Consider the following 22,171-nt stretch of genomic DNA (forward strand, 5'->3'; position numbering starts at 1 on the left):
GAGCGAACGAGAAAGAGAGAGAGAAAGAGAAAGAGAATGAACGAAAGAGAGAAATGGGGATGGTAGATGAAGGAGAAAGGAGACAAGCGAGGCGGAAGGAGAAAAGGGGGTGGAAGAAGGGCCGATACGTCGGCAAGGGCGCAGACACCAAATTAACGTTCGACTCATGCTTCTTTCAGCACACTCCGCCGCGGAATTGAGAATTCTGGATTCTGGAGCTGGTCTCGGCTTAGACGAGAAGGATTTCCGAGATTTCTCTGTACATCCCCCGTCAGCCATCCTCGCCAACCGGCGTCCCCCTCAGCCCCCTCCCGCTTCCGTTATGAAGACGTTCGCGCATCGTCACTTCACCGGCTTCCTGGTAAGATTTTTCAACGAATCTTAAAACTCTGCTTCTAGCGAAATCTATTCTTTGCATTACCGTTTAACAGCCAATATTTGTCCTTCCTTCGTTATTCTTTTTTCGCGCGAATACGGTGAACAAAACCGATTTTGTTTTATTTGCAAATAAAACGCCTCTAGGATACAGCCTATTCCTGTGCATTATTATTACGTCACTCTCGCGCGAAATTCCGCTAACTCTCATCAAGAGAGTGAAATGTATTTAATAATATAATTTGCGTAATATTGCAACACATACACACACATTCAAATAACTTTTTATTGGATGCGAAAGAAAAAAACAGTTGACTGACAGTCGGCGAATTTGAATGCCACAATAATGGTGCCAATTCAACACTAATTGAAACACTTGCAATCAATAAATACAAATACAATGACGACATCGTGTGGACCGAAAAAGCGAACTAGAGAGAGAGAGAGAGAGAGAGAGAGAGATGATCAGTTGAAAATATAATTCTCGTAATTGGGTTGTATTACGATTGCATTTTCTCATTTCGTTTGTACTATTTCAATTTAATTACTTTTTAAGTTGCGATATGCAACTTGATTTTACGCCGCAGCAGAATATCGTGTTCTATCAATCGTAATTTCTAAACTTTCAGACTTTTAACTTTTATCTTCGCTACGTAATGTATTCATTTGATATGGTGCTACAGAAAAGTCACGATAAAGAATTTCGCTAATTAAACACCATTATAAGCGTGCCTTCGTTTCTCGTAATATTTGGATGATAATAATCATTTTAATAATAACACTATTTTCGACAAATTTAAACTTTTTCAGATTCTAATTAATTAAAGTAGTTCTTATATATAGATCTTTTGTATTGCTCAAAGCGATCCACTAATAAAATTATTTTATTACACCACATTTTTGAAAAAATTCGACTTAAAATGACATAAATGATTTCTGGATATTTTTGAGCTAAAATAGTTCAAAAATGTGACGTGACGGGATAATTTTGTAAACGGATTCATTTTTTCTAGAGTCAAAAGATCTCTAAGAGTCATCTACTATATCGGCTTCTATTATAATAGGACAGAAAGTCGAATAAAAGCAGGTTTAAACGCATGAATATTAAGAGATCAACCATAACATTTTAGAAACAGATTAAATTTTTCAACAAATATATGTTTTATAGAATAGATGGCGTTTTACTGCTAAAGTTTGGAAGAAAAAATAATAGCGAACGAGTGATAACGGTTACGTCTAAAGGAATCGGAATTTGACACTTTTATGCGATATGTCGATAGTATCCTTTATATCGCGCCAAATGTAGAGGACCAAAGGGTTAAAGCCGAAGACGACTTTTCATGCCGTTGACATGACGCGAAGAAAGCATATAGACGGTGTCGAGAATCTCTCCAGCATTTCGAGATGCCACGCTAATTCCACGTCGAGTTCTCGATCCTTCCAGTCTTTTCTCAAGCAGTTCCTCGGTGCATGATGCCTTCTCTCTGACGAAGGAGAGAAGCTTGTATATAGGGTGTTCGCAAGTATCATCCTTGATTTTAATGAGATTTCTTTAGATTTTAAATTGCTTTTTCTCAATGAAAAATGTCGAGGTAGATTATCTTACGTTTGAATTTTTAATATATCTTTGCATACTGAGCTACGAATGAAAAGTGTTTTGGTAAAAACTTTTTCGAAATTTTTTGAAAAGTGATACTTCTTACGAAACACCGATGAAAACTTTTAATTTCGCGAAATCGTATTGCAAGTTAACCAGAGATTGTCATAAAAGTTAAAGTCGGCGGTTTCAGGACACCGCGTATAGCGAGTCGCAGATAGACGTGCACAGTCTGCGTGCATGACAGATCCCGCGGTTCGCATGGAGAACTTTACGGGACGATAATGGACAGATTTATGAGACTGTTTATCGATCCTCGAGTAAATCCAATTTTCGTAGCCGCGACGGGGCGACGAGAATTCCGTCCGCGGGACATCGTAAAGAACATGGAAAGGCGAGGGCAAAAAGTTGCCGAGAACTTAACTTCCGTCCATCCGTCCATCTTGTCGGTGCAAACCTGAATTTATCAGGTCAATTTATGAGTAATTTCCGGGTCGCCGTGAATGATTTTCGTCTTGCCTTTTAGATTCGGAATTTTACGCAGGTGTTTGAAAAACCGACGGTCGAAAAAGTTGCACAGCAATTGACGTGAAATAAATTACAAATAAATTACAAAGACATAATATATATATTTCATTATTTCGTAACATAAAATAAAGTGTTAAATGAGAGAAATATGTATTAAACTTTATAAAATACGAAAGAAAATTAGAGCGCGTTAGATATTAAGTTTTACGATATGCAAATAATTAAGCGATTACAATCGCTCGTTCACCAAAGTATGAAAAGCACGGCGAAAAAAAAAACGGGCAAATCTGCCGCGACAAGGCCACTGGGCCGGATCTTCATTTTCGCGAACTCAGGCCTTAACTTTCGGACTCGAGGCTTTTTCATGGTTTAAGGACAAGCCGGAGGAGGAGCCCTCTCTCGCTCGTCCCTCAAATCCTTTCATAAAGAATATCCATCCTTCCAACTCACGTCCAAGAGCACTTGCTATCCCTCCTTTCTCCTGTCCCCTCCGTCTCTTTCGCTTCCTCGTTTCTTTGTCCTCATCTTCCCTCTCCTCTACGTGTCTCTATCTCGACGTACTTCTTTTCCACTCTCGATATCGCTTCCGCGTATCTCTCGTAGTTTTTTCTTCTGCACTCATCGTGTTTCGTTATTTTGCATTTTTACGGACGCGTGTAACCGACAAAGCACGAGGATCGCATCGATTCCGAGCTTTCCCTTCGAGGGCCGCGGGTCGAGTTCGAGTATCCTTGACAGACTGACGCAAGCGTATAGTCTTTCCAGTACTCGAAATTGTTCCGGCTATTGGACATAGAGCTTTGGCCATTCGAATCTTACGAAACGGAAACCCGCGGCCGGAATTGAAAAGCTGACACTAGCAGTCCACCGTATTGCGGTGAGGTAGGAAAACTATTTTTCAACAATTTTAGCTCCCGCGTCCTCTGGGGAGGAAAAAAAATACGCGCGTTAAAGGATTAAAAACGCATCGGACGCAGTCGCGCGTGCTCGAAAGTTGATCGAGATTATCGAGTATTCGAACCCGAAGGGGAGGAGAGAGAGGGAACGTACTCGATTTCGGCCGGTGTGCAGTGCCGGGACTGTCGGGGTTTCCGACCGAGATCGAACAATCGCGACACTCGAGAATTTCCGGTACCCACATCCACCCTCCCCAGCGCTACTCGCCGTCTCCCCTCGAAATGCTATAGGTTTTTTTTTTTTTTTTAATTTTGCGCTTGCATTTTCGTCGACCTCGCGGTCGATTCTGAGCGCCTCGCTCTCTCGAGCAATCGGATAACCGCTCGGGGAATCACGAGACCTGACGGTCGATGAATAAAGGAGACGTCATTTAAATTGTAAATGCCCGCGATATCCGCGCGGAGGCAAACCTTCAATTAGGGCTCCGCACGCGGAGGAGGCGCACGTATACGAGACGTGGGGCTCTCGGCGCCGGCATTGCTGCGTAAGATGTGCCAGATAGATAGAGGGACAGTCGCTTGTTGCGATTTAGGCGAAACGACGTGTAAACTTCCACCGTCGAACGCGAACAGATAATGCGCCGATAACGCAACGATTGCATCGATCGCGCCTTTCATCGCTCTCACTTTTATTTCTTCAGTAAAAACTGATGGTAAAATCGTCGACAATCTTGCATCGCCTCTTTTATTTTCACATATTGTTTGCTTCCATATCACTTTTTAATTCTTCTTTTTTTTTTTTTCGAAAGAGATCCCGTCTCGCCTCCTATTTTCGATAATTTTTTACTAGTCTGCTGAACTGCGTATTAGTATCTAATACGCATGTACAAAAAAGATATTCTGCGTTTTCCAACGGTGGTCTTTGCGTGTGTACAACGCATCCTCGACGAACGACAGCCTCAGTCAAAGATCTCTCGTGGCAACGGCGCCCGTTTAATCTCGGGTTAATCCTCGATGTCAATCAGCAGGGTCTGTTGCTTCGGCAAGTATTTGTAAGAGAGAGAGAGAAAGAGAAAGAAAGTCGACCTTTATAAAAGGGGAACGAACGTTTACCCAGATTCCTGGCAAAACGCTCGGGAAAGGTTGCCGTCGAGGCGCGGAAAAACGGGCACGGGGGAAAGCGTGTGTATAGGGTGGCGGTTGGGAACGATGTTCGCGAGTACTTGAATGTCTCATTTCGCGGAGGAACCGGGAGTTACCGGGGGTGAAGGGGGTGGCAGAATGGTGGCGTCACGCCGGAACTTTATAAAGCGCGTCTTTGCATGTTTTCACTCCGGGCACGCACGCTTTTATCGTCCCTACAACGCCGCCGGTAGCGAGCGGCACGATAACACGATCCAATTCGTCGTCACGACACGTATATACGTGTAAATGTGTATGTGTGTGCGTGTGCGAATGTGCGTGCGTGTACATGCGCGTGTAAGTGTGTCGTGTGCATGCATATACATGGGCATATGCGCGTGCACGCATACATGCGTCATGCATGCATGCATGCATACGCGCATGCATACCGGAAGAGCGTGCGGGTGTACCGCGCGCGCGGGGCAGAACGATCGATCGCAAAAGTTACGTAATGAGTCTCCGCGTGTGCTAACTCTTGCCCAGAGACCGCCAAAATCTAGGTTATCAAGTTTTCGTCGGCAACCCACGCCGACACGCTCGAACAGGGCCGCAGCTACCTCGCCGAAAGATGTAAACGTTGATAATGTGTAAAGCGTTGAAAAATATAAATATCTGCCTGCTTTCTTAAAGCGTGAAAAAATTTATATTTCCGAAAAAAAAAATTTTTTTTATGCGAACATTGCAATTGCCTGGGAAAACGATCGCTTTTATTCTGTCTAAGGATTTGACAATTGTCCTTAAAATAAGAACTCGTAAAATGTTTCAATAAACTGATATCGTTAACTGAACATAGCTATTCATCAGTTATTGATATAGTAATCATGTAATCAATTTATCGAAGCATTTATCAGTTCTTTTTTCAAAGGTAAAAGATCTTTTCTTGTGAATCAAAGTGCAATGAATGAGATTCATACGCTTGTAGTTAAAAAAAAATCTGCCACGCAACGAGATTCAATAGAACGATTTTATTACCGAAAACGGCGACAAATCGGATAAAATTTCTTAAATCGTCTCTTCCCCCTCCTCTCCCGGAGTGTGAGCGCGCGCACAGCGCCAATTAAATTTCAGCATGGTAATTCAGGCGGGTGCACCGCCGGGGGAGATCCCGAAGATGACGCATCTCTCTGCGTCAGCGCAGCGCGGCGCGGCGCGGTGGCCCGTTCCTCTCTCCGCTTCTCCCGGTCCAGAAATGGCTGGCTCGATTAGCGCAACTGGGCAACCAACTTCGAAAACCCGTCGGGTGCGATAACTTTTCTCTCCTTTCTCTCTCTGTCTCTCTTTCTCACGCGCCCGTGCGCGCGGCCAAAACTTCTCCCGTTTCTCTTTTTCTCTCCCGTTTCTTTCTCGCATCGTGCATTAGAGTAATCACGGCGAGGAGAGGCGTAACTTTGCGGGAGCGAGACGGCTCTCTCTCAAAGCTCGCCTTATCGAATAACGGAGAAGTCGATCCAGTTATCCGAAACATTTGCACGCGGTAGTTCGTGAAGCTGTCGGTGGCATTTAATTCGTCAGCGATAAGGTCACTGCACACCAGTCAATGAACAAATTAATTCAACTTGATGTAATTACATTTTTAAGTAAAGAATTATATCCTAATTAATTCTGAATGAAAATTAGATTTAAAAAATATCAATTTGCAATTTATTATTTTGGAGTCTTATTATTCTTTTCAAAATATCATCATTTACTAGCGATTGTGCAATGATCCCGTATAGATCGCAATCTGTTCTACAGATCGTATTGAACATTTATTTTTATTTTATTTTATTTTATTTTATTTTATTTTTTTTTTTAGATTCACATTTCACTCGCGTAATTTTTGAAAAATTCGGTGAATATCCGGCGTTGCATGTATCGCATCTGTATTTATATGAAAATAAATGAAAGGAGTTATTATACAGGAAATTAAAGACAAACATTTTTAATATTTATGGTAATGTACACATATGTGTATGTGTGTGCGTAAGGAAGATTTTTATAATTTTTTCGTGATATTCCTCATTCGAACCTACATTTTATTTAATATACATTTACGTAATTGTTACGATGGGTGCTTAAATGATATTTCATTATTTTGAAATTGCAGGACTTTCATTTTGAACGCAATGAGATGTGGTTTATGTAAATCAAACGTTCCATGAATGCAGGCCACTGATATATCACATATTATTCTCTTACCGCATTATAAATTAATTTGCATAATAATATGGCAGGCGATTCTGTTCAAAATTCGCCCTAGCCATTTTTTCCTTCGAAAAACCGTCGCCATGTGTTCAATTACGGTATTACGATTTCGGACGTGCGCGATGTACCGAGATGAATGCGAACGCTCGCGTTTTATTACGTGTATATCCTAGTGTCTCATTATAGGCCATGAATAATGTAGCGCTTGGAAATGCATCGACCGAATGGGATCACCCGAATTTCCGGGGCAGAATAAAACGCGTCGTATCCATGCTAATCGGCGTATTGCATTTTGCCGGTCAATTGCACCGACTAGACTAACAGTTCAATTTAACGATGGCAGGCAAAGAGACGACAGTGATAATATCCACGTCTCGTAATCGGGAACAACTGCCGGGAACATATGCGTCACGCGCGATGCCGATTAAATTGCGCGTCCTCTAAACGGCGTAACGAGCGGTGTACAGCAGCCCGCCGCATTCCCACGGGAATGCTTTCATTCGCGTCGATCGCCGGGGATAGGCGATCCTCTTTGATTCATATCGCACGGCGCGGCGCAACGATAAGATCCGTAAATGAAAGCGCGATAAACCGCGAAGGGATTGCTGCTGCACGCCTGTTATCACCGGTGCAGTCGTAAACTTCCACGACCGTACTGGGAATTCAAGGATGCGATTCGCACGATTCTCGTGAGCGGAGAGAAACGTCCGAGATACCTGGTCAAAGAAACAGGCCCGGCATTCGATCTCGCTGCGGTTGATATGCATTTCTATAAGCGCACAGCGCTAGAGTTACGAGAGAGTCCGAATTGCTTCCGTGACCCGTAAAATCGAACGTTTAATTTTATCATCGCGTACTCACTGCGTTGCAGTTTGAAATTTTATAATAATGATACATGATATTGTTATTAAAATTTTATAACTTTGATGATGTATTAATGACACGAACGCGACGTAACGCGTATTCAAAACGTGTAATATTTGCCCGAAGAAGCATCGAAACATCGTGTCTTGATGCATTTTGTATGTCTAGCTCATTTAGGCGGTTCTAGGAAAACTTATGTCTCGCGGTTTAACTATTTAATGTTATACACCTCCCTTAAATTTACATAATGTTCAGTATGCAAAATACTATTTGATATTTTCACGCCAGTAAAGCGAAATTTTATACCGCAACGAAGGTAATTTAATTCGCTGGAACGAGAGAAAATAGTAACTTGGTGCTTATAAATTACAAAATTTTTTAGTTACAATATCCTCTCTCTCTTTCTCTCTCTTCACGGGAAGAGGAAATCTGTCATCTGTAATACTCCAGTTAACATTCGGTTGATAGAGGTAATATAACATCTGACGTGACTTCTTATTCAAGAAGGTCTGCGTTAACAGCGCGTATTTTATAGTACTCCTAATGTACAAAGATGGATGTGGTTGTCGGAAATTCCGAGGGAACTGCGCCGAACCCCACTGACTTTTAATTCCATTTCCCGCAAACCATCTTCTGTTCCCAACAAACAACTGAATAATCGATAGTTACCGCGGCCCCGCTCCGACGGATGTTGAATTTTAATAACATTGGTTCTCTCAAATCCAGCGAATGAATAGGCATCAGACTCTTTGTCGGGTGAATAGTATTGCAAAGACAGTCGACACGCACGGAAGCGGGAGAAAGGGCTCCAAGCCGAGCGCGGTGATACGACAATACGAAATCGGCCTTGTCAGGCGTCCGGAAAATCGGAAAAGTCAGGGAAGCTGGGAAGAATCAGGGGATGTCAGGGTGAGTCCGAAAAATTTCGGAAAACTTTTACGAGTTGGACGGGAAAGATTAATTGATGCGGTAGAATGACAAATTCGACTTCAATACTATTCGAATCATTATTAAAAATTACGTTTGCGTTTAAAAGGATTAACCATAGAAACGAGAGCTCTTTAATACTTGGATTTCTGCCAATGTAAAATGTATTAACTTTAATCGCGATTTAACTTACTCTTTAAAACTGAATAAAGATAAAAAGTAAGTTGAATCAAGATTAAACTACGTTGGGTAAAATAACACATTAATCGCTGTACATCTCGGTCGCTTTATCTTCCCTATATTTTTTTTTCTTGATTTCGCCGTGTGCCTTTTGCAAGATATTGCAAACGCTTTTAGAACCTTATCTCGCGTATATGATCGAAGTTTGAAGAAACTGGAGAAACTCGTGGAAATCTTTCAATTGTATCCGTGTGCGGCGACTTGGGCAGAGCGATACGCCACGCGACACCCGTTAGACTATCGCCGAGGAGAATGACATAAGACATCCCCGTTTCTGACTCGGGCGCCATATGACCGTCTCTGTCGCAAGCTCTGGTCCCCGCTCCGGGTACCTAGCGAGGAAGAGAGGAGGGGAGCTTCCTCCTGGCCCCCTCTTACACCCGCATCGCTATCCTTTACATTCTACTACCGTCATTCCTTGCCCTCTCGTCTCACCGGTCTGCCACCTACCACCACCCCCGCACTCCCACCACGTTGGCATCGGCGCACAACTACCACCGCAACCATCACCACTACCACCACGTTCTCCGACCAACACATCGACCCAAGAAAGCGGAAACGAGAGAGACGATAAAGGAGAGAAGAAAGAAGTTGAGGAGGAAAGAGAGACGGAGCGAAGCGGGGGAGATTACGTGGGAAGGAGAAAAAGAGGGGACAAAGAAGCCAAGAGTAACCCGAGGAGAGATGAGCAAGATGGAGGAACAAGGAGGCCACCACGTACGAGGATGGAGTGATGAGGAGACGAAGGGAGAAGGACAAGGAGAGAGAACGAGAGAAAGAGAGAAAGAGCGAGAGACAGAGAGGGGGCAGCCCAGGCACAAGCATAGCGTAGCATGGCACGGCATATCCATAGACATATACACTGTGTCTATGGGCATATCGACGAGATCCGACAGCGGCCGAGCGCCACCGAACACAGCCGACTCGGACCCTGCGCGCTCAACCCAAACCCGAGAAAGCATAGTTGCATTTAAACTGCCATCCTACTCAGGAGGTCTCTCTCTTCCTGAGTCCCGAGCGACCTCGGGACAAATACGTATGTACGGTACGTACGTAAGTCGCCGTCGCGCACTCCGCTCTGTGTTAACGTTGCATCCGCGCTCCGTGTTCGTCTTTCATGAAAAGAAAAAAAGAAGAGAGGGTAATAAGGAAGGAAGAGAATTATATAGACCCACAGAAGCGCGCGGTCCTGGCAGAGCAGAGCGGTCCGGGGGTTGACCCGGTCGCGCACAGGATACCCGGTCGGTCTGACGTCAGGAGCGCTTTAACTTGTTGGATTCGACGCGAGTGCGACGCGAAAGTGAGCCGATCCGTGAGCGGTTTCGACCCGATTCCAACCTCGGGACGGGTGGTGAAGGTGCTGGAGGAGATGGTTGGACGAACGGATGTCCCCCTCGGCTTTCGGGCCTGTCGCCCGACGACGGACACCGGCGGAATGGGAGAGGGGGAGGTGGAGGGCACCCGTTCCCGGTCGGGTTTCCGGTACCGCGACGCGGTCACCTTGTCACGCGTTTTCCGCTGGTTCCGCCACTGGTTCACGTCGTTCGCTTCGTCATCCGCTTTGTCGGCACTACTGTCACTGTCACTGTGCGCTCAGTTCGGTCGTTCCCCGCTCGTTCCTCGCTCCGCTTCGTGACGCTGTCGCTGTCGCCTCGGCCACTGACAGCTGCGATGTTCTCCGCGGTGTTAACGAGATCTCGGCTATTCGGTGTAAAAAAAAAAAAAACATCTAGACAGCAATAATTCCAAGGCGAATGATATTCTTTGCCTTTTCGAGGCAAATATAGTACATGGTATTTCTTTTTTTTTTATACTAGACCTACTTTAGTTGAAGTCTGTATTAATTAACTATCGTGGAAAATCGAAATCAGCTTTCTCTTGAATTTGAAGTAAGCTTTTGAAACGCGGCTTTGATCACGTCGAGTCGCGGTATCTGCGAGTGCGTAATTCTTTGATGACGTGTGCGAACAACTTTTCTGGAGCGTGAACGTATAACGACCTTAATGGACGTTATGCATGTCTGTCGTGTAGGGACTGGTATCTCGTTTTTTGATGAAACGAGACCCGCCTGCTCTTTCGCGGATGCCAGTTATTTGTCAGTATCTTTAATCATCGTAAATTACCATTGACGACAATGAGACGGCAGACAGATATAGAGTTAGCTCAACTTGTAGCCGTTGGTGTCGCACACATGCACACACATTCACACACAAGCGACGTTCTTAAATCATTCGAATACCGATAATCGTCGCCGGCACATTGTTCGAGAACATTGATCCAGGTCTAACTCTCGATTCGATGAAAGATTTTGCGCATACGATTTTGAAATATATGTTATACTGTCAGAAATTCCGCGATTTGGGACTCCTGTTATCGCGCTAGTATACAGTATCATCGTCGTCACTTTCGAGTGAATATGCGATTAAGCTTGTGAACCAGCGAGCCAAAGTTCGGTCTGAGCTAATGTTCCGGAGGCTAGATTACAGATGCCCGTAAGGCACGTTGGGAAGTTTCAGCGAACCCATTCGGGGTCGATGACGAGTGTCCGCATTTTTGACGCGTAACGTAATGCGGGTTGATACCGAGAGTCGTGATAGCAAACGAGAGAAGTTACACGCGACGCAATGGCATTATCTCAGCGAGTTATCTTTGGATCTTGTAAATCAAGTACGTACATCAGTCGGCGATATCTGAAGCGAGTGTAAGTTACATGATTTCCAAAGAGCGGTGCGCGTCTATCTTTCACATATCAATTTCTAGTAAAATTTCGGGAAGAACGGAAGATTTGTAGATTCGCTTCATGAAAATAATCGATATTTAATTAGATGAGATCGGTGTAATACATGTAATGAAATTTTTCGAGTGCATCTGTCGCGCCGATTTCTCTCAGTAAATTATTCCCCGCGCTCGAACGCTTGTACCAGAATATGCAACACGCTGTCACTGCACTGCGTTGCGCGTGCAGCGAAAATATTTGCCTATGGAAATATTTGGACCCGTCGGAGTGGATCGCGCCGTTGCACGTCAGCCAGTAATCCCAGCACCGTGTGTTGGCGGCGACACTCGAAAAATGCCGAGTATATATCTAATATTAATACTAGAGGCTATTAACGAGGATATTCGTCATCATCACTCCAGCGGCGTTAATCAATAAGATTTGCCCGTGGATAGATCGCGTACGAAAGCGCGGAAAATCCCAGTCCAGCGGCTGACACGTCCTCAAATTTGATTTCTGACGGGGCCGCCCAACAATAATTGTCAATCGCCGCGTCCAAAATCAAGCTGGTGGTAGTGCCTGACGAGAGAGACCTGCGTACACACGTCTCACACGCAGACACCCACACGCGACACGTTCTCGCGTTGCCGTGGTACGATCTTCCCGAAATTTTTTCAGCGACGATTAATCACCCTGCCGGTTAACGTAATCAATCTCGATGTCAATGCGATTTCGTCGTTATTTTTTTTTTTTTTATCCCTGTAGCTGTGTTAACGTCACCGGGAGAGACAGAGAGAGAGAGAGAGAGAGAGAGAGAGAGAGAGAAAGAGAGAGAGAGAGAGTATGTGCGTCCCTGTGGTCGAGGATGTTCTGGGAAATTCGTTTCGCGAAAGAGAATGGCCCGACCGGTGCCAGCGACTTCGGATCGAAGTTTGGAAACGCTTTGTTCCCGCTGAAAAAGGTGTTTGAAAGAGGGTTGCACGGATCGATATATCGGCTTGACTCATCCCCTCTTCCCATCTGTTTCCTCCCCTCTCTCGTTCTCGTTCTCTCTCTCTCTCTTTCTCCCTTTTTCTCTTTCTAGTCCCGGGATGATGTTTCTGCTAGATATCGGCGTGAACAAATACACAGTACGCGACGAGTATTCATTGATAACTCGCAATTCTTGTTCGAGTGAGGTTTTTACGCGCGACGCGAATTACTTTTCGAATCGTTGAGGTCAGAATTTCGAGGATTAAAATAGTGGGAAGTAATGTCCGATTGATTAAATCGACAGACGGAAAAATCGGTAGGTTGTAATTAAACCGTCATGCATTTTAACGCAGCGATCCCTCGCGTAATTGAATTATTTAACGACGCGCTAATACGCGCTCTTGTGCGTATCGTGTCGTACTTTGCATGTCAAATCACGAATTTGTAATTAACGTAATGAAACGTGAAGCTTGGAAGAAGTGTTGGGAGAGGAACTAATGAATAGTGATTAGGAGCCTAACGTAAATTCACCTGCGACCCGGTGCGAAACAATCGAGCTCTGTGTCGTGGAAATTAAGCAAGATTTCCCAACGGCGTGGAAAACGCCGTTCCGAGTGAATCATCATGATGCAACGTTTCGTAACTGCATGCATCTATTGCGGCTCTGCAAAATTATCCTCGCCGCGCTCGTTTATATTGAATTCGTTTATATCACCGTAATCCCTTTGACACTTGTACCAAAAATTCCGCGAGCCCTCTCCCTCTTCTTCCCCAGTTCCGCCGCGAGGCTCCGTCGGCGAAGTAAAGCGTTCCCGATGTAACACCGCCGCCGTACTTGTTGCGTCTAAAACTTCACGAACCGAAATCTCCCTCTCGCGCGCTCGGCCTCGTAAATTCGTAATAGCGCGAATTAGCGAGTGTCCCACGTCGATGTCGCGATACGGCGTGTATAATTGCACGCGAAATTCACCTGGCTTAGACTACGGCGGGCGTTAATGAATGCGCCGCGCATCCTGGCAAAAACACCGTTCGCGGCACTTTGCGCTAAACGTCAGAACGTTAGTTGGACATATTGGAGCGAAGCGGAAGTAATTGCACGGTGCGCGCGACGACCGGTTGAATTTCGCGTTACTACAACTGCAGCCTCGATTTACCTTTACAGCGCGAATCATCGGGCATTTCCCGAAGCATTTTTGTTCGCTACTTTCCCGGCTCCGCTTTCTTGAATATTTTTGTCTACGGTTTTCTTTTGATAATACAACTTTTCCGATAATGGACGGAATACCGAGGCTTTGAAATGAGAGCGGGTAATATCGTCTCCTGGGAATTGTAGCGAGTGGAGGGAAGGAAACGTTATGCGTACAAATGTACGACACTCGTCCTCGCGGAGCGGCGAAGTGGCATGGGTTGTCCTCGTTCTAGATTTATTATTGCTATAACAAACGGCTGCGCTTCTCTTTGAGGTCTTTATTATTCAAGTAAGAAAAGCACTTGAAGACACGGTTATTGAAACGATCACGACGAGAGCCAATGGAAACAAATTTACTGAATTACTTTCAAGCACAAATGCCCTTTGAAGTCCAAAGTCTCCTTCTTATTTTGGACGGAGGGAAATTTATATAGGTGGCCAGGCTGCTAGTTACGTCAACGTTGATATTTATTCAACGTAGCCATAGCTCTTTAGACCGGTATTTATAATCGATTCTTACTTCAAGACCGTCTTAAGTAATGTCTCGAGATGCTAATGATACGGTTCTACGATTGGTTTATGACATCTTAAGACAATAGGTACTTAAGACGTTCTTAAATAAGGAGCGGACTCTCCGTGAGTACCGGTCTCTTCTCGGTTGAGAAACCGTGCTCTCCGTTCCTTTTTTCCCTTCGTAATCATAATCACAGGTTTCCCAAAAAATTTCTAATGCCTCCGTCATTTCCTCGACGGTTTCGAAACGCGATCCGGCGCCGCGATTATCGCTAGATTAGATGGCTTCTCTCAACCGCTCAACCGTTACGTCATCCGGTATTAACCGGAAATCGCTACTTGTAACGTCAAGCTACAATTATAAGCGTAATTATTTGTAAAAGCGTGCGCGCAGTGACACGGCGGTGGCGGCGCCTGCTTCGTATACGCGGCACATCGAGATCGTTGCGCAACATCCGACATTGTCGGGGCATTCGCGAGAGCGGTTCGCGCTTTTCGCGGGCGCGTACATGCGCCGGCATGTAGCTCGTCTCCGGCAATCGATAGACCTGAGTGACCGAGGAAATTCGCGAACCGAACCGAAATTTCATCCACGTCGGAAGCGTCGCGATGTTTGCAGCCGGAGGAGGAAGCGCGCCTATCGATCTGCCTCGACCCAAAAAGGTAAGTAGGCGAGCGCCATGGTTACCATTATCTTTAGATCGCACCTCCGACTTTTTTTATTTCGTCGCGATAAGTTACACGTACGGGAATATACTCGTGGCGAGTGGCGACGTTTGACGAAATCGAAATAAAAAGTATATTTAAATAGGGATGCCTCTATTATCTGTCAATTATAAATCACACGGGCATTCCACTGACAATACCCATGTGCGCAATTTCCGTTCGGTTTCGTGATCGCCAATGTGTCTATGAAATATCACCGTCTACTTTGGATATAGTGCTCTATATTTCGGGGATTTGAATTCGGGTCAATGCAAAAGGTACGTGTTGCTATGCAACAGTCATTCGAATGCCGTGGGAGGTCATTTCGGAAAAGATTTGCATGAGGACGATGAGGCATGAAAGCGGTTCGCGAATTCAATTGGATTAAATTGAATTTGTTTCCGGAAAAAGAGGAAGATTTAAGGTGTCGAGCGTGCAGTCCGGCGGCCCTTCGAATTAATGCAAATTAAACATCCGCGCGCGTACGCTCGAGCGGCCGCGTCCGCGTCCGCGTCCGAAAAATATACGCGAAAGGCTTACACACAAGCGCATGTACAATGTATGCAAGTGCACGAACGGAGCCTAATTAACGTAGTTGCACTGTGGCACATTCCACATGAAGAACACGTGTTACACCATTAATTATTAATTAGCGCCGCAATATGGAAATTATAATACTGTAACATACATTATAATAATAATTAAAGCGTGCGATTTGTTCCTTCTTGGCTGAATCTTAGTTATGTTTAACCGCCGAACCGCGGTGAACTTGGAGCTTGTATCTCGAAAAGTATCACGGCCACGTGAATTATTGAGTGAGGAAAAACGTTATTTGCGGTAAATTACATTCTAAGCACGATGCACGCTGAAGATTAAAATCCAGGTAAAAGCTGCGTTCCACCTTTATGAGCGTTGTTTATGCCGACGTAACTTTTCCGGAGTGTGCAACGTGCATAAATATCTCTGTTAAACTCGGCTTGCAAGATTAAAAACTTTTTCCTTCTGCGCGCCGCGCCCCGCCAGGCCGCCGCATAAAATTCTAGCAAATTTACAATTAAATTTCACAGCCGTGATAATAAAGTAAACAAGCGCCACCTTTGCATGCAAATTGAAGCGCAGTTTACGTGAGGAAAAACGCGATCATCCGCGCGCACGTCGCCGTCGCCGTTGTTGCACCGTCGAGATGTTCGCGCGATTTCGTCGGCGATAGAAAAAAAGAAGAAGAAAAAAAAGAAATAATCTCTCGGGACGTCTCTCCAAGAATAGGAGCGGATAAGAATACTCGCGGGAGAAATCGATCTCTCGCCGTTCGGGATTATTTCGCGACCGCGCGAGCGCGTTGTCAGCTGCCGCGCAGCCGTTCGTAAAATAATAATTTCTCGAGATATCTCGCGGAAACGAAAGGGAGGAAAGAGAGAGAAAATAGTCGCGGCTGACGCCAGATCGATCTCTCTCTCTCTCTCTCTCTTTCCCAACCGCGCTACGCCAGGAGACTATTTCGCGTGGCGGCCGCGCTATCAGCTGCGTGCGCGAAATGTGGCAGGAATTTCGAATCCGCTGGTTCCCTTCGTGCTTCCTGCCCGCGGTCGGTCCACGAGTTACGACCAGCCAGCCAGCCGTTGCAGGGCTGCGAAACGAGAAGCGACAGCACCCCACGGGAAATTGTATCGACGCGCGCTATACGGGCAAATCGATTTCTTCTACCAGTTTTCGACGAAGGAACGGGGGGCGATTCGCGAGTCCGGACGGGGGCGTGTTTTAGGTCTCGTGAAAGTACCTCGCGGCGCAATAAAACTCGCGTTTCCAACGTGGAAATGAGGTGCAAATGTCATATCCGTCATACGTCTGTATCGTTGTCGTTTAAAGGACCTGACGTTTGTCTTTTATCTCGGGCTCTGTACCGATTGTTGAATGATAAATTGATTTTGCATGATTTATATTTGTCTTATATAAAGATTTACACAAGTACTTCCTACGTTCTTCAATCCTGGAACACTATATATTTTTCTTACATTAACACTGCTTTGGATGAAAATTCACCCACGTAATTAAGAAGTTTTTTATACTTTTTTTTATACACATCTTTTATGTATTCTTTGTAACAGGTTGCGAGGTGTTAGAATAACACAATTACCTAACACCATTTCAATGTAAAAAATTCTTAGTAAATATTATTTTGAGCTGTCAAAATTTTCCGTAACAAAATTTTAATAACAAAAGTTGTACCAAACTTGAATTAACACACGGGCGAAAATTCGCCCGTAGTGTAACATTCCAGGATTAAAACTATTCAATGCGTAAATTAATTATGCAAATTTAAACATAAGTTGCACCAATTATTACGACAAATCGATCAAGCCACTTACAATTAGTATATATCGCGCAATATAATGGGAATCAGTTTTAATAGGGAATTACGCGATTTCCATGCTGCGTGCAAATAACGATACATGAATATTTAAGTGGGCCGACGAAATTATTATGAAAACAATGGGCATGCATAAGCAGAAAAAGCCTTTGATTAATGTAGCATCGATAATTAAACGAAAAAGTAATAATGTGCCAGATTTTATTATAGTTGCGCACACGTGGCCGCCTTGTTTTCATATATTATTCAGATAATTACTCGAGAGCTACAATTCCAACGAATAATTTGCATCTGCCACCGCATAGTTATTGCGCTGGCGGAATGCAAAAATCGAATCGGTCAGCCACCGGCGCGTCCGCTCTCCTCTGTGAAATCGAACGGATCCGCGTAATGGCTTTAAATTTTCGGTAACTTTAATTACGATTACGGCTCGGTGCTAATTTGACGTAATTAAATTTCCTCTCTTCGTTCAAATGAAAAGATAGCAAATATTGTGTCTCGAATTAGAGAGACGGACAATTTATCTTTAATAATTCATTTCGTTTTTATTCTTACGCTAAAACGTTTAAAGCGGCTATTCTCTTATTTAAGCTGTGACCAATGTTTTTAAATTTGCACGAATGTTTGCCATTTAAATATATTCTCCGCGATGATGCGATATTCCGATACGATACTCGTTTCGCAGCAGATATGAAGCATCGATAGTCGATAGGGTCAGCATCGTTGGCAATATAATCAGAGTTTCCGCGCTTGTAGATTAATCAAAGATAATAGAAATTAACGATTGGCAAGAGACACCATCGTAGAACCATAGGTACTTCCGTCCGGACTCTGCGGATTCGGCAGCAGCTTGCGCTCATGCCACACTCACGGGCGCGCGTGCGCCGCCCAATCGGACTGGGAGGCATTATGCCAGGCAGCCGGGCTAGCACGCTTTGTCATTATTCGCGAGAACCCTATCAATTCGACTGGAAGATTGAATAAGAAGAAAAACACGGTGCGATGAGGCGCGCGAAAGGCGCGCGCTCAATAGAGCCGCAAACGCGCGCACCCGCGCTCGTTCGCTCGCTCGCCCGCCTGGTGCCTCTCTTCTCTTCTCTTCTCTTCTCTTCTCATTGTTATCGGCACCGACAAAAGATATTTGAAAAAGAGGAAGAGAAACACTGCCAATCTAAATTGAATCTCTTTCTCTCTTTCCCTCTTCCTGCCCTCGTTCGCGTTTTCCTCGAAGAGAGAGAGAGAGAGAGAGAGAGAGCTCCGTGACCGTCTATCTCGCAAACTGTCACATGTGTGTGTCATACACGACTGCCGTCATCCGAGCCGATTTTTAGTCTGCCAAATTCGTCCGTCTAATTCATCGGCTTTCATGAGGAAACGTTTAACCCGTTATCGCGAACGATGGAGTCACGTGAAATTAATCGAATCAAATTTCAGAAGGTAATATGCGCCCCAGAAAACTGGAAAAATTCCGCGGAAAAAAGAGATCATTTTGTTGAGAGAACATGAAAGTTTCATCTCCAACGAAATCTGCCTGTTCTATTTGCTAAAGCGAATTTTATCCTAATTTGATGTCACGTGTGTCGTTTCTTTTTTTCCGATTGATCGATTCGAGAGCAATCGATCGAAGTTAGGAATTACTCCGGTCACTTGCCAAAGTAATACTAGTGGCACGTAGGAAAAACGTGAGCAGTTAGTAAGCGAATCGATCAGTCACAGTTGAAAATTTAAGCATTAATGTAAGTAATAGCAAATCGAACATGTTGATTTTCATATTATTTGCGTCTTATTGCTCAAGTTTCTGCCTCTGGTATAAAACTCGCGGAAACGCAAGCAATCAAAACAGGCGATGGATGAAAGATAAAGAGAGATAGGGAATTATTGATTACAGAGTGATATATTTTTCATGGAAAACTTGTAAAAATACGCACGGATTGCAATCGTGAAATCCAGTAAGCGGTAGAATGTTAAAAAATTTACAACGCACGTTTGTCGAGGAGAAAAATATTTACATCGAGAAATGTCGGGTTGTGTGCATTATCGATTTACAACTCAAATAACTGTGATACACCGCGCACAAAATGCTAGCGAACCATTGGTTTTTTTTTGTCATTTTATTTATTAGCGGCATTTGTTAGTGCGCAATCGACGGCGGTTAAAACACTGGCTGTTTTGATTCACGCAATTGCCGTGCGCTACACATCGAAACGAATACAGATAGGATTATGCGATGCAATATCTATGGCAGTGCGGTATCATTAAGTATTACCGATTAAATTAAATTGAGGGCTACATTTTACGCGTCATTATATCAATATATTGGAGCGATTCAATCATTTAATTGTTGCACACGTTGTAAGCTTCGCAGATACTGTCGGATTTGCGTTTTTACTTATTCACAACGACGCGGTGTAATTTCCCTGATTAAAATAATTTTCATGATTATTAAAACATTGTTTCGATTGAATGAACATATCGATTTGCAAGGATTCCGAATTAAATAAAACGATTAAAATGAAGGATGTGATTATCCTGCGCAGAGTTCTGTTGCGAGCGAGACGCATCGCAATATTTTAGGAGAAGGTAGAACACTATCTTCTTGACCAGGCTTTATTCGGCGGTGATACAGGCAAGCGAGATTGCAGATTAATACGCCAAGTTGGAGTTTACTCGCACGACGAGCAACTGACGAGAACTGAGTCTCAGCTCAAGATGGATCTTCACTTAATATGCAAGGCAGTTCCTTGTCAAAATAATCATAATTAAATAATAAGACTTATTGTGGTATCAAATATAAAGATTGATTCGATTTTGAAAAAAAAATTTAGAATTTTCAGTAGAAGATGAGCGTTATCGATTTCGAAAATAAAAGATGTAATTTTATATTAAGGATATGATGCCGCACACAAGATATTATTTGACCGTGAATCTCATCTCGGAAAAGTTTTGAGAATGTCAATAATCTAAAATTTTACAATAGTAGTTGCGGCACGTAAGAGCTCTCGCGCACACGTGGAGCCGACAGAACGAATCTCGTGTGATGTATTCATATAAGCGGCGGAAGGAGAGAGGAAGGAAAAGAGGTGTACACCGTGATCGATAAATGCTTCTCGTGCGAGGAAGAGGCGGACGGGGCCGGGAGGGATGCAAGAGGTCCACGAGACGGCGAGCAGATAGACGAAGGAGCTAGACGGTAACGCAGTGAAGAAGATTGGCAATTTTCGCAAAATTAAGCGAATTGAATCGAATTATGTCGAGCCGATGACGTCAGACTTGTAACTCGCTGAATTGGCGAGAAATGCGGCTCTCTCTCTCTCTCTCTCTCTCTCTCTTTCTTTCTCTCTCTCTCTTTTATGCCGTTGACATCTTTAGTTCAACCTGCATTTATCATTCGCGAGAGGATGTATCTTCTACAAATTCTCTTGATAGCAAATTTCTGTTTCGACGATACGATCGATTCGTCATATGATTCGTCGCGGCCAAGGCGAAACGAGTGACTGATTGACTTGGTTGAACTTAATTGCGCGTGAATCATTCGTTCTACATAATTGCACGGAAGAGTTATCGTCGACGGCGTATATTATGCTTATCACGTGCCACTCGCTTCTGCCTCTCATTGAATACAAAAAAAAAGAGAAAATACACTCGCGTACGCGCTCGCACACCACCTCGCATCGCGAAGTCACGCGATCATCGTAAATACAGCGTGACTGTTAACGTTTATGATTTCCGTAAATCATTAGTTCCAAGTGGAACAAAGTAACTCCGACGTTTGCTAGCATCAGTTCGAACTGATAACATTTGTGGTTTTAGTGCATATTTATTTAACATTTGAAGAAGTGTTCGAGTTGTAAAACGTGCTTTATTTAGGATAATGTGCACCGAGAAAAAACGGTTATTAAATTAATTAAATTTTTTAACTTGATTAAACTTCTTTGCTTCAAGTATTTATGTATTTAACTCAAATGCAGAAAATACTTGAACTTTAATTTAAGCATTCAAATTTTTAACTTAAATGCATAAATGTTTAAATTAAAATATATAAATGCTTAAATTAAAGTTCAAGTATAAAATATTTCATGTATTTGAGTTAAATACATAAATACTTGAACTGCAGAAATTTAATCAAGTTGAAAAATTTAACAACTTTTTTTCTCAATGTATATCATCCTAAATAAATAGTACGTTTTACAGCTCAAATACACTTTTTTAAATATCGCTAAATAAATATGCACGGAACGTACTAAAACAATAAATGTTATCTGTTTGAATTGATGCTGACAAACTTAAAGAAATTTAATCAAGTTGAAAATTTTAGTTTCTTTCTTTTTTCTAATTAACTAATTGTAATACTTTGGGAAAACTCCTTACATCTTTATTTTATCTTGCACCAATTAAAAAACGTGGAAAATCCGCGTAAGATTGGCGACACGAAGATAATTATTGCTCATTTAAGCACATCCTATCTACTTGAAGGATTCTTCAGACGGTGTTATATTTCGAAGTTCTTGAAACGTTCGCGTCAATCGCGAAGGTTGGAGCGGAGGTGTCTCGAGGAAAAGCGTTAATTGCTTTTAAACCGCGACGGTTTACAGCGTCGCGTTGTCGGTACGGTAACCCCCTTGGAAGGGAGAGAGGTGGCCTATGCAAAGTCAATTAGTTCGGGTATAATAATGTTTACGGCTCTCGCGCGGCGTTACGAAGGCAAGAAGACGAGCAACTTCTCCGGGTGAGAACCCAGGTAACAATAAGAGTTCCGGTGTTTTGCGTCGAAGAATCCTCGCGGGGAGCGATAGATCGTGGTAGATCTCGACGTTCGTGCAAGAGCAACTCGCGAGTAAAACCGAGCGTGGCTAATAAAGGGGAAGCATGACCAAATAATGTGATTGATAGCTCCGTCCCGAGGCTGAGCTATCAG

General features: G+C 43.7%; 1 long non-coding RNA gene across 1 annotated transcript in view; it reads left to right on the forward strand.

Annotated features, from left to right (window-relative positions):
- Positions 1–381: 381 nt before the first annotated feature.
- Positions 382–22,171, forward strand: part of LOC120357844 — a 60,611-nt gene continuing 38,821 nt past the window's right edge. Inside the window, exon 1 of the long non-coding RNA XR_005574852.1 lies at positions 382–14,846. This is a non-coding gene — a long non-coding RNA (uncharacterized LOC120357844). The remainder of the gene's footprint in view (positions 14,847–22,171) is intronic.

The sequence above is a fragment of the Solenopsis invicta genome, chromosome 5 (assembly GCF_016802725.1).
Source record: "Solenopsis invicta isolate M01_SB chromosome 5, UNIL_Sinv_3.0, whole genome shotgun sequence".
Lineage (NCBI taxonomy): Eukaryota > Metazoa > Arthropoda > Insecta > Hymenoptera > Formicidae > Solenopsis > Solenopsis invicta.